We start from the raw sequence: 17,364 nt of genomic DNA, 5'->3' as shown, positions 1-17,364 counted from the left end.
TTTTTTGCTATAGGGCGCATGCACTAGCCAGAAAGACAGAGAGACAGAAAGCGAGAAATCACCCCCCAGAGGGGATGGCCACACCACAATCCCTCTCCTCCATTCTCCTGTTGGGATCCTGGGCATACATGCACACATGCCCGGCTTGAGTTTAAGCTACCGAGTCTGGGACTCAAACTGTGGTTGGCTACATGGGAGTTCAGCAACATAGCCATTACACTAATTGCTGGTCCCAATCCTGCATTTTTTTACATTTAATAAGTCTTGGACATCTTCCCAAGGGCATCTATGTCATTTTTTATAATGTTTGCACATTTTACTGTATGGAGTTTCCATAATTTAATCAGCTCCAAATTTATGAGCATTAAGTTGTCTGTAGTTTGAGATTTTACAAAACAATGTTACCATGAGCTCCCTTGTTCACATATCTTAGAATGAATTCCCTGACTGTACAAGTATGTCAATGGTATACTGCCAAGTTGCCATCTATAGAACTTGTCCTAATCAGTGCTTCTACCACCCCTGGATGTGAAATTCCCATTCCCCCAAACCTTCATCATTCAGGAGAAGAGTAGATAACTAATACCTACTGCCTAACTTCACATTAAAATCTTTTGGGGGGGGAGGGGGTGAGAGGTTTTTCCTATAGGGTGCATGCACTCGCCAGAAAGACAGAGAGAGACAGAGAGACAGAAAGCGAGAAATCACGCTGCAATCCATCCCTTTTCCTCCATTCTCCTCTCGGGATCTTCGGGACACATGCACATGCGCCCAGCCTGAGTTTAAGCCATTGGGTCTGGGACTTGAACCGCAGTCGACTACGTGGGAGTCCAGCGACACAGCCATTACTCCAACTGCTGGTCCCATTCACATTAAAATCTTAAAATCATGTTGTTTCATTTACTCCTCTCTACACAATCCTATGAGTTTCCTGTTACCTTCATTATAACAGATGAAGGAACTGAAATTTAAAAAAAAAAAAAATGGATTGAGGAAATCCAAAATTAAAACCTTCCCACATTCATGCTTTTCCTTGTCCATTAGTTCCCACCTGAATCAACATACAATGAATTCTACATTGAAATTCTGGAACCTGCCCTACCAAATACAGGAGGTTTTACTAAACAAGCCAAGCAGTGACAGGCTGAGTAGTAATTTCAGAAATTCTATTTGGAAGCTATACCTAGAGCCAATATTCTTTTCTCATTCTCCTTACAAATGGAAACAGAAGCAGTGGGGACCAGGTTATTACATTAGCACAAAAAAGATCTTTATTTTTCTTTTTTTCTGTCTGATTCTTTCAAAAGAAAAAACTAGTCATCACACTTAAAAGAAAGTAACTTGTAAGCACTTGCCTGTTGCATTCATGCTAGGAGACATTCTTGATTATCACCCTCTCCAATCTACAGTAATGAAACCTGAGGCTGTTTTCCAAGGTTGGTAAGGTTCAGGATCACCCAGACACTAGAAATAAACAGCCCTGTAAACCACAGTTGCCCCAGGTTACACAGATAAGTGCTATTATCTTGCAATTTGTTTATAATAGTCCAGAATCCTTGGGAAATGGGTTCCATGACTCTCCTTCCCCTTCCTTCCATAGATACCAAGATTCACAAATGCTCAAGTTTCTTAGGTAAAATCCTATAACCTATCCACGTTCCTCCATATACTTTACATCATTTTTAGATTACTTGTAATAACTAATACCATGTAAATGCTATGTACACAGTAGTTGTACTGCATTGTTTAGAGAACAATGACAAGAAAAAGGTCTATATATGTTTACTACAAACACAACCAAATTTTTTCTTTCAATATATTTTGGTCCCTGGGTGTTCAAATTCATGGACCCAGAACTCACAGATATTTAGGACCAACTGCATTTGACCAATTTCCTAATTCAACAAAACTTAGAAAAATATATAGGATGTCTTAGTACATATCTGAGAAATTTTCTTAAAGTGAATTGAAGTGACAAATTGAAATAAGTAAAAAAAGAGAAATAAATATTTTAGGGGCCTAGAAACTCAGTCTTGATAAGATATCTACTAATAAACTTTTTCCCAAAAGGATTTGATATAGATATAAATAAGTAGAAAAATAGCTGTTTTAAACATTTATTTTTAAAAGTTATATTTAAAACATTTAAAAGAAATTCTTAAAAATGAAAGAGCAGTCAAGAGGTAAGATCCCAAGATTCTCACACAGAGTCTTGATAAAATATAGATTCACAATTCTATGTGTATGGAGGAGGTCAGAGAGACTACATTTCTTTCTTCTTTTTTTATTTAACAATTATTTAATTTTTTATAATTTTATGTACTTATTTTAATTTGACCAGAGAGAGATAGAGAGAAAGTGAGAAAGCAAGCGGTCAGGTCTGGGACTTGAACTGCAGTCAGCCATGTAGGAGTCCAACACCCTTAGAAACCATGCCACCTGCCAGTCCTGAAACACTACATTTCTAACAAGCTCTCAGGTAAGTTTGATGTAGCTTGTTTGTAGACTTCTCTTGGAGTAAGTGAGGCTCTGGACATACTCATCTCACAGTACACTACACTGGCTAGTACGCATCTGCAAGTGTCTGTGTCCAGTTTAAGAGGAGAGAGAAACAAAATGAGAGAACAAGTACTATTGTAGTGAATTAACATTGCTACAATATCCAACAATTCTATGTGTATGGAGGAGGTCAGAGAGACTACATTTCTTTCTTCTTTTTTTATTTAACAATTATTTAATTTTTTATAATTTTATGTACTTATTTTAATTTGACCAGAGAGAGATAGAGAGAAAGTGAGAAAGCAAGCGGTCAGGTCTGGGACTTGAACTGCAGTCAGCCATGTAGGAGTCCAACACCCTTAGAAACCATGCCACCTGCCAGTCCTGAAACACTACATTTCTAACAAGCTCTCAGGTAAGTTTGATGTAGCTTGTTTGTAGACTTCTCTTGGAGTAAGTGAGGCTCTGGACATACTCATCTCACAGTACACTACACTGGCTAGTACGCATCTGCAAGTGTCTGTGTCCAGTTTAAGAGGAGAGAGAAACAAAATGAGAGAACAAGTACTATTGTAGTGAATTAACATTGCTACAATATCCAACTCCATGACTACTGGATGTATCACACTGAGCAGGATACAGGCCTGTTTGATGCTGTCAGACTTCAATGCTACAAGCTGTGCATTAGTCACTCCAGTGGCCCACTCTGCAGTTTACTATTTTAAAAGTTGGTCCTTTACCACAATAGTTCCAGAAGCAATCCTCTAGAATGCAGATGATTCTAGCCAAAGAAGGGTGGTAGAATATCAGAGTGTGGTATATTAAGAAATATTAAACTATGCTGATTAAATAAACTTAAGAAATACAAAAATAAAATTGGCTCCTTTACTACGGGACTTCTCAGAACCTTCCGTATGGTGATGTGCCTTTTTATCTCTAAGAGAAGATGGTATTCAGTGTTTCCCAAGTGCTTCTGGCATCAAAACCCCGTGCCCTACACCATCACCATATCATATCTCAGGGAATAGTGGTCTTGGAAGAGCAATGTTTGAAATCACTTCCCTAAATGATTTATTTAAGATATCTTGCTTTTTCAACCATTTGAGAAACATGATTAAATACTAATTGAAATTACCCTGTGGTACCTTCATTACCATGACCCTGAATAGTTCAAGAAATTTTAATTTGCTCAAAGTTATTTATGCTCTAAGACAAGACTTGGTCTATTAACAACACAATGGTTGTTGCGGCACTTACACATACCACGATGAAACATAACATTAAGCACACATTGACATGATACCACAATACTGCAGGGTCTTAGCAGATTACCATTTATAATTTTATTATAAATCTAATTTGGAATTTAACTTAGATAACATATTTACAATTATAGACTGCCTTTCACCACAAATAAAATCCATAATGAAACCTTTCCACTTTACTTGATATACAAGGTTAGCAATTAGGCTGAGCTGTTTTTACAAAAATCTTACTTTCTAAGCCAAGACTTATGTATAAGTTTTACCTAAATTAGAGTGATAAATCTGTTCCATTTATTAATGGAAACAAATTTTATATCCCCGATTGAAAAAGTCTCAGCATAAAGAAAAATGAGGCTGAAGTCTGCAAATACAACAGTGAAAACTAGAGATGGTCCTCAATATCTTTTAAGCACCACTAACAGCAGAAACATCTTTAGACATAAAAACTGCAAATCTACATTAATTGTAACAAATTAACATGTTACATGAATGCGAAAATATCCATGTTAAGATTTTTTTCTAAATTACTAAAAACCTTTGTTGGTCTTTGTTCACTGGGAATGATTAACAGTAGCTATGGTGAGTAGCCCCACAGTGAACCAGTCAAGTGTGGTACACTGGGAGCCAGAGCCCACATGGCAAACCAAATCCTTGATAGGTGCATGGGTGTGCATGCCCAAAATCCTACTAGGAAAGAGAAATGGAAGAAAAAAGATTGCAGCATTACCATGCCCCATTGGGAAGTTGTTTTCCTCTTTCTGGCAAGCATATGTACCCTCTGGCAATAATTTTTTTAATTAAAATAAATAAAACAGTTATTTTCAAAAAGAACTACTTTGCCAGTTTACTACAGTTATGATATTTATGAAAATGTAGGATATTGGAGAGGTTTTCTTTTTTTTCGCTATAGGGCACATGCGCTCGCCAGACAGACAGAGAGAGACATAGAGACAGAAAGCGAGAAATCACCCCCCGGGGGGATGGTCACGCCGCAATCCCTTCTCCTCCATTCTCCTCTCAGGATCTTGGGCACAAACGCACACGTGCCTGGCGTGAGTTTTAAGCCACCGGTTCTGGGAAGTGAACCGCGGTCGACTACGTGGGAGTCCAGTGACATAGCCATTACGCTAACTGCTTGTTCCTGAAAATATAGGATATTATACCACATCCTTAGCACCTAGCAAAGTACTTGGTTAAAAAAAAATGTTCAACAAATATGTTTTAATACATTTGTAGGGTTCTTATATGAAGAACAATATTGCAATATGAATTGAGCATGTACTTGCTGTAAAAAGATTAGAAAAATATAGAATCTAAAGATGAACACAAAAATTAAAAGAACAATTCTTGTGGGTTACCTTTACTTTAATACACTTGCACAATGGTTCATTTATTTCATGATATTTTTCAATAAATATGAAATTATACTTCATAATGCATATTCTGACATGATAGGTACTAAAATATACAATTTCATTATAAATCACGACAAAGACACAAAATATGAATATCCAAAAATCTTTAAATGCTCTATTATTGAAACTTATTCCTCTTCCTTCCCATTCTCCTGTATTGAAAGAAATGCCCTTTTGATAAAATCTTGGTGTACATCGCTAACAGTTTCTTTAGGTAATATTCCTGAAATGACATGAACATTATAAAGCCTTTGTTACACATTTTTTAACTATCCTTCAGAAAGGCTACAACCTCTCACACCCCAATAAGCAGTAGAAAAGACTCATCTTCAGAATTTTAACTAAAAGTCTCAGGCTGTGACTCAGGGATCCCACTTCTGTCACCTTCTACCTCAATAACAACAAACAGCATCTGTTACATAACAATGTGGTTGTGATAGCCACTATAAGAGACTTTAAAAACTCACCCTTTCCTTCAGAAAAGCCACCATATAAAGCTATTAGTACTATATAATAAGGATTCATCCTTAAGCAAGCAGGAGGTGAAAAATCCCAGGACTCAACACAAAAGAAATAACAGAGTGAACAACTAAGAGTAGAGAAATTAGTTCTACATGGTAAAATATGAAGTTTTTACTGTTGTGCCAATGAGAATATTAAAATAACATAGTGAAAAATCATTCATTTAGTTCACTGAAAAGAAGTTAGGTTCTACAAATGTTGGAAAGATTTTTTTTGACAAGGTTTTGGAGATAAAAGGCAATGTAAAATGTATTTTCTGAGATGGAAGGAGCCCACATAACCACATGTGGGTAATGTTCTACACAAAGGATATTAGAGTATATTCAAGAAATTATTATTATGAACTAAAAAATATGGGTAAAGTAAAACACTACCACATTGTATTGAGCTAATAGGCAACATCAATTCTAACACAGTGTACAAAAGGACCTAGGCTTCTATTAATAGAAAGTCCAGGAGGAACAAGATCTTTAAAATTTTAAGGGATAAATTTATGCAATAGATGTCAAGCCAGCTCATGTTGGGTCTGATCACCTCAACTTCTCACATCAATGTCAGTGGACACAATAGCTCTTTAGGGCATGATATACACATTTCTAACTATTCTCACATCTGTTTATTGGTTTCTATTTCACCCAAAGTCAGTCATCTTCCAGCAAAGTTAATATTAAATTCTCCCCCACCTCCCACCCCAACTAAATTACTGGAAGATTCTGATTTAGAAGATCTTTCTAACACATCAAGGATGAGGTCACATTCTTGTTAAAAATACAACCATTATATGATCTGGTCTTAAGACCAAGATCTTAAGAAAGGGTTTAAGAGAAATGTGAAGAGTTTAGGAACTGGGATTCAAAGAGAGACTGGGGTTTTATTCTGCTTGATCCCAACTGAAAAGTAGGAAAAGGAGAAACAGTCATCTATTTTGTTGTTTTGTTTTAAGCCTAATAATCATTTCTGTCAGAACCATTCATGGCCTCTGCCCATGAAAGAATGCATCTATTCCTCTGAGAACCCTGTTGAGGACTCCCAAAGGCTGTCTCTGAAACACCCAATGACATGAGGATCCATGTACAGATAATGTATACAGGAGGTCCAACGGTGAATGATTTCAAAGGTCTGAGAAACATTATAAAGGAGTAAGAACATTAATATTATGCTGATATCTTCTTTCATATAAAATATTCAAAACACTATCACAGGGCAGTGAGGGTTATGGCCATGTTGCTGGACTCCCATGTGATCAACCGTGGTTAGTGTCCTAGACCCGGTGGCTTAAAACTCACGCCAGGCACACGTGCGTGCGTGCCCAAGATCCTGAAAGGAGAATAGAGAAGAGATTGCGGCATGGCCATCCCTCCTGGGGGGTGATTTCTTTTTATTTTATTTTAATTTTTTGGAGAGCATTTTGCCATAGGGTGCGTGCACTCATCAGACAGAGAAAGACAGAGAGACAGAAAGCGAGAAATCACCACCCAAGGGGGATGGCCACACCGCAATCCCTTCTCCTCCGTTCTCCTCTCGGGATCTTGGACACGCACGCATACATGCCCGGCTTAAGTTTTAAGTCACCGGGTCTGGGACGGGAACCGCAGTCAACTACATGGGAGTCCAGTGACATAGCCATTACACTAATTGCTGGTCCTGTGATTTCTTGCTTTCTATCTCTATGTCTCTGTCTGTCTGTCAAGTGCATGCATCCTATAGAAAAAAACCTGTCCAAAAAATAGTTTTCATTAAATAGTATGTAAGATTTCTTTTTTTTTTTTTTTTTGGAGAGGCTTTTGCTATAGGGCGCGTGTGCTCGCCAGACAGACAAGAGAGAGACATAGAGACAGAAAGTGAGAAAGCACCCCCCAGAGGGGATGGTCACGCCGCAATCCCTTCTCCTCTATTCTCCTCTCGGGATCTTGGGCACGCACGCACACGCACCGGCGTGAGTTTTAAGTCACCGGGTCCGTGATGTGAACCGCGGTCGACTATGTGGGAGTCCCGCGACATAGCCATTACGCTAACCACTGGTCCCAATAGTATGTAAGATTTCTACAATGGGAAAAAAAATTAAACACTTTTTTTCAAAATGCACAACATATGTTTATTTTCCTTCTACTACAAATGGATTTTTAAGGAGTAAGGGAAAGGGAAAGGGAAAGGAAAGGGAAAGAAGGAGAAGAAAGGAAGGAAGGAAGGAAGGAAGAGAGGCTGGGTCGGAAAGAAAGAAAATGGTAGGGTCATTTCATCTTGGGGAAATTCCCAGCCATATGGTTATAATCAAGGGTCAAATTGCTAATGGCACTGAAATCAATGAGAGCCCTTAAATTAAAGGGTGGGATCCACTCGATGCCCATGCCAACTTTAACTCATTTTTAGTATTTTTTTTTTAATTTTAAGGACTGTTACATCTTGGCTGCTTTATTTAGAAGTGTTATGGTATGGGTTTGTATTCCATGTTTTATGTTGGTATTTTCCTTCACTCTTCCCTCCCACCTCTCCCACTGCCACTACACCCAGAAATAGGAAAATCTGAGTACCTTCTGATCTCATGATCTAAATAAGATATAAATTGTTATTTTGACCTAAAAATGTCCAATTTCATATAGTTAGACTAATGGTATAACCTTTAGGAGTCTACTTAAATTTATTTTCCAAAAATTAAGAAAAAATTAAGATATATATTATGTTGCCTTTAATACATTCATCTACTACATTTTGATTTTGCATCATTATAAATTTTTAAAAATATCTTACCTGACATTCAGTGAAACAAACAAACAAAATAACCAAGAGAAAAATGTTAAGTTTAAATGTTGAGCTTTACCTGGATATTTTTCTTGATAATACAAATATTATTTTTGTTGTTATTCAGGTATCGACTCCTTTTTGCTTTCCACCATACTAAATGTCATCAATAAACTAAACCATCAGGGAACTAGCAGTTAGCATAATGGCTAGTTCTCTGGACTCCCACATAGTCGACCGCAGTTCGCGTCCCAGACCCGGTGGCTTAAAACTCACGCCGGGCACGTGTGTGTGTGTGCCCAAGATCCCGAGAGGAGAATGGAGGAGAAGGGATTGCGGCGTGACCATCCCCTCTGGGGGGTGATTTCTCGCTTTCTGTCTCTATGTCTCTCTCTGTTTGGCGAGCGCACACGCCCTATAGCAAAAAAATACTCTCAAAAAAAAAAACTAAACCATCACTTAAATAGCAATCTTCTTCACATAACAGAATTAATAATTAATTCAATAAATATTGAACATTTCTTCTGTATCAGGCACCATTCTGGGAACTAGAGATACTGCAGAGACTAAAAGAGACAAGCTTCTCTACTCACACAGAAAGTTCACTCTTTAGGTAATGCTGATTGAAAATTTAGTGCTCTAGACATTGAGCTAAACTATACAACAATGCATAAAATACAATGTCATCCTCAAGAACTTGCAATTTACTTTTTTCCTAACTTTATTTTCATTTTTTACTTGCTAGAAAGTGAATCCCAGAGTCTGTTGATACAAATTAGCCTGCTTAACAAAAATCCTATCAGTAACAATTTAAGTACAGAATATCAAAAATTCCCATTCATTTAGTTTTATAACAAAATGTCCCAACTTCATAACTGTAAACTAAATTTTCAGTATACTTAGAAGTTAAAATACTGACAGATGTGACTCAATTTAGGGCGTTAATTTCCAGGAAACTCAGCTGAACCTTTAAACTTTGTCAATATCTCCTTCAATCCATCCCTCACACAGTCCTCCCATCATCTTCTGCCGACAGGTTGCACCATTTTCACATTTCTGCCTTTCAATTAAGTGATACCTTGAGTTGAATTGCCTTCCCAACAAAGGCCCAAAGTATGTTTTCTTTGATTCCTACTTAGAAGGCATATTAAAAGATAAGCCCCAATTAGATTACAGATTCAAAATTATTCAAAAAAGGATTTCATTTCATTACATTTTTGAGTGCAAAAAAAAGTGTCTTTAGTATGATGAGATGAAAGAAAGGCTCTGAGTGAAGTTACACTTAATAATGTTAGAAAGGTTTTACTATGTAAGTGGTAATTTAGTCATCTCTGCTTGTACTATCATGAAACTTGAACACACCAAAAAATCATGTATGCAAAGTACAATGATGAAAACAATTGGAAAATTTGCATTGCATAGAGAAAGAAAAGTAAACAAGATGAAAGCACACTGGTGTTAGTCTGCTTTTATGTTGACGTTAGTTTTGTAATACGTAAAAATATCTGAAGAAAATGGAGAAGTTTTCCTCTGAAATTTTGACTAAACAGGAGTCTGATAATACAGGTGCATGGAAGAGAACTAATACTCACCTACACTTTAATGTTATATCAGTATTTAATAATATACCATTAATTTTATTACAAAAGGAAATTCATTCACCTATGTGTGTATGCTCTTAATCACAAATACCTACCCTTATTCTCATGGAACTGTGAGTTTGAGATGCTGAATATAAATGCACAAGCCTGAAATTACAATAGACTACACTTGGAACCCAAACAATGTGCAATCATGACACTATGATCTTAGTTTGCAGATGTGAACATGTATTTATTAAAAGGGTTATTTCTCAAGATGGGTATAACACCACCAATTACTCTATTCCTCAACCTCCATATGCACAATGAGGGGATCAGGACTTGAAACAGTGCCATGGCGTAAAAGGGAAATGATGGAGGAGAAGAAATGGGCTTTGGATTAATGAGCTGGCATATACACCACAGTCTTAATGGGCAACGCTGACAGGGTTCAATTACAGCAGGGTGTGCAGCCTCATTACTGCCAGTGGCTGTCACTTAGGGCGCTGGTGCAGAGGAGAAATCACTGACTACAGACAAAGGGAAAGGGAAACATGAAAACAAAAGACATTTGCAGAGCATCTTCAAGAGCAAAGAATCTATGTACTCCCAAAACACACACGCAGATACACACGTGTGCACAGGCTCTTTGTACTTACACAGAGGAGATGTGGCTTGCTAATTGATCATTACATCTAGGGCTTTTAGGCAGAAATAAGACTAAATATCAGGGCAACTTTTAAAAAAATGGGACCTTAAATATCATCCCTCCTAAAAACTAAATCCACATTAAAAATATTACTCATTTTACCGAGAGCTGGTTCCTTATAGTTCCATTATTCTGCTCTGTCTTACTAAAAATTATCATGATCATTTTGTACCACATAATTCATAATTGTTATTAAAAAGTCAAAATAAAAGGTTTAAAGGGAAGTATTTTGATTCCTTGAATAGTTATATGTAAATTTTTTCTAAGTTATTTAATAACTTTTATGGCATGGTGTTTAAACAAAGGGGGGAATGTGCTAAATGGAAATTTGATAAGGTTTAATAAAAGTTTCGATAATGTGTGCAATAAATCTTGCTATAGAAAATACATTTCTAAAATTACTTCCATGAATTTATTTACAAAAGACAGAAGGCTGCCTCTCTCATGAACGATCCCCTTACGCTGCTATAAAAACAAATACACATTTAACAACTGACTTGAAATGATGATTTGATATGAAAATGAAAATAATCAGAGGCATTAATATATGATGATTATACATCACTCATACATCTATACATATGTACTCTGTAAATTAACATACATTTAGTATTATTTGATATTCAATATGAAATTATGATAGCTACTTGAAAAGTTGACTTTTTCTCCCTAGGAAAACATATCCAGATGAATCTTAACTCATCTTTAAATAACAATGAAATTACTTTTCAATTATAAATATCCATCAGAAACAAAATCAATCTTAGTAGAGATAATTTAGGAAATGTCTTAGTGACTTTGAAAAAATAAAACAATAAAAAAAAAGAAAGAAAAACACCCTGATGACTCAGAGGATAGCATTCAGTTCCCCTTCTGGAACTCATAATATACAAGTGCAATTGAGACTGATTTAAGCCAGGAATGTATTTCCCAAATCAGAAGGAATAATCTAAACATGCACAGAGCACAGACTACTGGGTCAAGTGTAGCTAACATGAGAAACATATTCCCAATGAGTGGGTATTTTCTACATAGCCTAACTATTCCTGGAAAAGGACCAACATGTTTAATGAAAAGAAACAAGGGAGAAAAAGTTGAAAGCTGTCATTTTTTTCTACAAGGGATTCAACTTAAGACTTTCTAAAAGGGACCAGTGGAAGACATAATGGTTACATTGCTGGACTCCTACATAGTCAACCACGATTTGTGTCCTGGACCCAGTGGCTCAAAACTCACATGGGGCACATGTGCATATATTCCCCAAATCCAAAAATGTAAAATAAATGGAGGAAAAATAATTACAGCTGACTGTGCCCCATAGGGAATGCTTTCTCTTTTTTTTTTTTTTTTTTTTTTTTCTCTCCAGATTAAAGTATATGACAGGCTATTTTTAGTGACCTGACCTAATGGTCTCTTCTATCCACTCCTTCCCAAAAGCCCACCCGAATGGAAAGAACCTTTTCCCAAGTGCCCTGGGAAGAAATCTCCTTGGGAAATTCTTCAGAAGGCTATTTAGAGGATGGATGGTGACTGAAATAGTTTCTGAGGAGATGCATTGGTTTTTCTTAAGGGAGGGACTGTCTAGGCCTCCCTGCCAGATTATGCTATGATAGTTCTTTGCTCTCTTTACTCTTTAGACTTTTTGTTCTATTAAAAAATTTTTTTAATAGAAAAAGCTTTCATATTAAATGCTTATTTACAATAAGAAATTTGAAAGAAAAAGTAAAAGAAGAAAGTCGAAAAGAAGGCATGGGGGGGTGTGATTGAAATTTAGTGTACTGTAGGGACCAGCAGTTGGTGTAATAGCTATGTTGCTGGACTCCCAGGTAGCCTACTGTGATTCGTGTCCTGGACATAGTGGCTTAAACTCACGCAGAGTGTGTGTCCATGTGTGCCCAAGGTCCCGAGAGGAGAAGAGATTATGGTGTGGCCATCCCCCCTGGGGAGGGGTGATTTCTCGCTTTCTATCTCTCTCTGTCTTTCTGGTGAGTGCACACTCCCAATAGCAAAAACCTCTCAAAAATAAAGAAAAAGGAAAGAAATTTAGTGTAGGGTATGCAGGTGGTAGAGTGTTCAAGGTGCCACCGACTGGAATCAGGACAGACACTAGAGAATGTCTCTATGGGGTTCTTGTTAGCAGTGCTCTAATTATAAATAAAGATATAGTTTAATTTTAATAAATAAATATTCTAGGTGGCATCTAGCCAGTCTGGCAGTAATGTATGGGGAGTCTAGATTTTTAATTATACTTGTGAAATACATCTTATTTATTTCTAACTTTTTTGGCCCACATGGGGCACATGTGCATATATTCCCCAAATCCAAAAATGTAAAATAAATGGAGGAAAAATAATTACAGCTGACTGTGCCCCATAGGGAATGCTTTCTCTTTTTTTTTTTTTTTTTTTTTTCTCTACAGAATGTACACCCCCTCTGACAACATTTTAAAAAAAGAAAAATTTAAAAGGAACTTAGGATGTAATACCCATTGTGTGTAAAGAAGTGTCAGTGATCATTGCTTTGGAGAAGCAATATTACAGATGGCACTAAATGTCCTCATGAACATGGAGAAGGAATGTCACTTAGTCCTATAAATTTATCAATAAGGAAATTAAGGGAATCTTATATAATTCATTAAGCTATAATGGATTGGATGGATTGGATTGAAAAACTGTGGCACATATACTCTATGGAATACTACTCAGTCATAAAAAACAAGACCCTTGCTTTTGACAGACAGTGGATGAATATCGAAGATTTACTGCTGTGTGAAGCAAGCCAGGCTATGAAGGAGAGACATTGTATGTCTCCAGTTCATATATACTGACTGTCCTCACTCTATGGCTGAAACGGGATGACTATAGAATATAGAAATATAGAAACATAGAAAATGGTTATAGATACCAGATACAGTGTGGGAAGAGGGTGGAAGAAGGAGGAGAGTCTGAGGAAAGACATTAAGGAGAAAAATAGAGAGGCAAAACATTTATGGGACAAAGAAATGGGCATTTTTCTGTTGATGATATGTGTATAGTATCCCCAACTGGACTGGTGAGAAATGTATTCATGTTGGAACATTTACTTTACAAGCTAAGTGACATTTGATTGAGTGTATAAAATAAATTAAGCAAAATATAAAAAAACTATAAATACAGAAATAATAAAATGTGTATGAAGTATCTACAGGCAAAGAACTTGGCTAGTGGAAAATGTTAATTTCTCCCTCTCAACCATCCTTTACCGTAACACATGACTTCATTATGTCCTGAGACCCATAGCACTTTGTGGTTTATGTCCCATCTCAGATCTGCCAACCTAACCCACAAGAGTGTAGGATGAGTAGAGCCACAGCTTAAGTGCTATGCAACCACTAAAAATATATTTTATATATACCTCTGATCTCACTGAGATAATTGGCAAGGACTAAAATACACTGCAACCAATCCATCTCATCATTTCCTGCCTAGAGTGCTAGTGAGTTTGAAGAACTTGTCTTGTGGTCCTTATTATAGTCTTAAAAAGATAATATTAACTCTTATTAGAAAAGTTGTTGTTACTAAAAAGCATGCTTTATTATCTTGTGACAATTTAAAATAATATCATAAGATTCCATTTTCTTCCTAAGACATGAAAAGCTATACATCAAGTCAAATATGTATAGTTACCAATAAGTAGGAAAATGAAATTAGAAGGGAGTGTATAATGAGGAGGCACAACCTATAAAATAACTTCACACTGTAGTATAGAATGATTTAAAGTTTTACTCTGCATTCTTTTGACTTATTATGGAATCATAAAATAGCATTACTATTTTAAAAAGAAAAACAAGTAAAACTTTAAAAGTCAGCATTAATAAACATTTTACTCTTGATAAAAATTGAAGTTTGAAAAATTTTAAAAACTACTGGCATTTTTTCATGTGAATGTGAATCTCATTGCTTCTTAAATAATTAAGCAAAATCTCATCCTTTTTTTTTTTTTACTAGTATTCTATCTTCAGGCATGTTACATAGTCCCCAGTCATTGGCAGCTGGAAAGATGACTCACATACAATACTCTCCTGAATTGAAAACTGGGCATAGCTAAGCTAGACCTACCAAACATCCCATCAGTAAAATGCCTTTTCTCTTGGGAAGAAGGTTTGATTGATTTTCCACACCCAGGATATTGATTCACCTTCAGTCATCAACATTCATTTCCCCAGGCTTAACTCAAGTCTCTCACTTTCACTGGACTACCAAGTCTTACATCTATTTTAGTAGCTTCCAGATACCATAGTCATCCAGTGTCTGTTTCACCATAATAACCATAAACCAAGGTCATCCCACACACATCCCATAAAACTTCAAGCAACTATGAAGGTTCTAACTATAGCGGTCCCTCAAGATAACAATCAATTTTCTCTTACTCCACTCTCCCATCACAAAAACAAGCAAACCAAAACTTACATGCTTTCCTTTGATCCTTATCTCTCTGGTGTACCTGAGCTCCTTGAGTTAAAGATCCCTCATTCTGTGTACTTTAATTTCTTTTTAAATTTCTATTACTAATCCCATTCCATCTGACAAACTCTAGATCATGTTCCTCAAACTTGAATGACATACCAACAACCTTAAGAGGTTAGAATATAGATTTTCAATCATCAGGGCCAAGGTGGTACCTAAGATTCTAGAGTTCCAATAGACTTCCTAGGTGATGGCTGTGCTATAGGTCTTGCCAATTTGGATAGCCAATTCCCTCTCCTAGTTCCCTAGATCTTAAAATCCCTCATTTTTAGGCTTCAGTGATTCTGCTAATACAAATATTCTCTCTTGCCAAGTGAGGTGTCCTCACCCCTTCCCACACAGTTATTGGCTACATCCCAGTACAAACATAAGGGCATGACTAGGTATTACTAAGACACTATGTTGCACAGAAAAAGTTATTTCAGTTATTTTAGGTCATAAAGGCATTTTTAAAAATAATCATCATCCTAATCACCTATAGTTGGACTACTAAAAAAATACTAAATTACCCAGTCATTAAAATTAAAATATTTGTGCTAAATATTCAAATTCAAAGGGTTCCAGGTCTAATTGTTATTCTGTGATTCCACTACTACCATACAGGTCACTGAAATCTATAGGCATTCCCAAGGTTTCTTGTACATTTCTTAGGCTATAGAGTATCTGGACTTCACTTTATAGGAAACAGAGCTGTATTTGCCTTACTTCATGGAAGTTTCTTCCTCTAACAATTGCACATGTTATGTACTAATAAGGTAATCATGTATGAGCAAATCACATTCCTCCTTCACTACACTCTGAGGACTCTTTTGCACGAACATAAAAAATCAGCTCTTTTCAAAGGATTTAAGGGAGGAGAGTGTCAAGCAATGTTTAACACCACAGCTAGCAGCTCACACTGTTTTGAACTCTAAGCACACATAAACAAAGCCAGATTTCATTATGGGCCTGACTGCATTATATAGCTAAAGTTTTTATTTTATTTCAACCCCTGACAAAAACACAATAGAAGAAAAGAGGTACTTATGAAGTAAAAGAATATATTATAAAATATCCTTCTAAGAAATAAACAGAAAAAAATACTGCTGAATCAAGAAATACTTTAAGTGAACTTAATACTTACTCAAAAATAAAAATCGAGTCCACTACATTGCATCCACAGTGTACATTTTAATTTGAGCCTCTAATTTTGGCCATATTTTTCCAAACTGGAAATTTAGTTACAAAAAGCAATGCATATTTTCTAAAGTTTTTTTTTTAAATCAGTGAGTTCCCTTTGCCTATATTTTTACAACAAATTGCAACTTCCTCCACATATTTTTTACTTCTCATCACATTAGTGATTCCTTCTAGTTATAAACAGCTTATTGTAGTCTGCTTCTTGCCAAAATATCTTCACATACTCAGTAGAGAACTCGGAACAGTCCCTGAATCCTGGAACTTGTATTCTAAAATAACCGATTTTATGAGAGTACTTCAAAAAGTTCATAGAAAAATACTGAATTAAAGTACAAGTTAATTTTGCTGCAAAAAAAGAGAAAGAAAATATGAAATACATGCAGAATTTTTTCAAACACAATTTCTATGAACTTCTTAAAAATCTCTCATACATACCTCAGATTTGCTTCCAAGCAAATCATCACATTTTTGCAAAATAATGGATACAAGTAACATAAATATTAAGAATACAGACACATATATACTGCTTCATTGAAAAGAAAAAAAAATTGCTAACAAACCATGGAAACAGTTATGTACAGGGCTCAAAATCCCAACACTTCATAGACATTTAACTATCTTTTTTCTTTTGCCCTTCAGAATTGACAGTATCTCTGGGTCATTCCTATGAACCTTCCTCTTAATCCCTAACACAAATTTCTCCTGCTGTTATATATGACCTTCTTTAATATTTATGAGAATGGATGACATTTACTGTCTGTCTTCCAATTATTCTCCCATTAACCTGTATTCTGTATTTTTAAATTACCATTTATCTGTATATAAAATAATTTTCAACTCTTATTAACTTGTATTTGTAGATATTGTTTCCTAAATTAGTTATGTTTCAGCTGTTTCTAGTAAAGACTATTGAGAAAGGGTTACTTCATGGTTACTGTATGCTACATTCCT

Source organism: Tupaia chinensis, unplaced genomic scaffold (assembly GCF_000334495.1).
Source record: "Tupaia chinensis unplaced genomic scaffold, TupChi_1.0 Scaffold000085_1, whole genome shotgun sequence".
Taxonomy (NCBI): Eukaryota; Metazoa; Chordata; class Mammalia; order Scandentia; family Tupaiidae; genus Tupaia; species Tupaia belangeri.
This window is presented reverse-complemented; position numbering follows the sequence as displayed.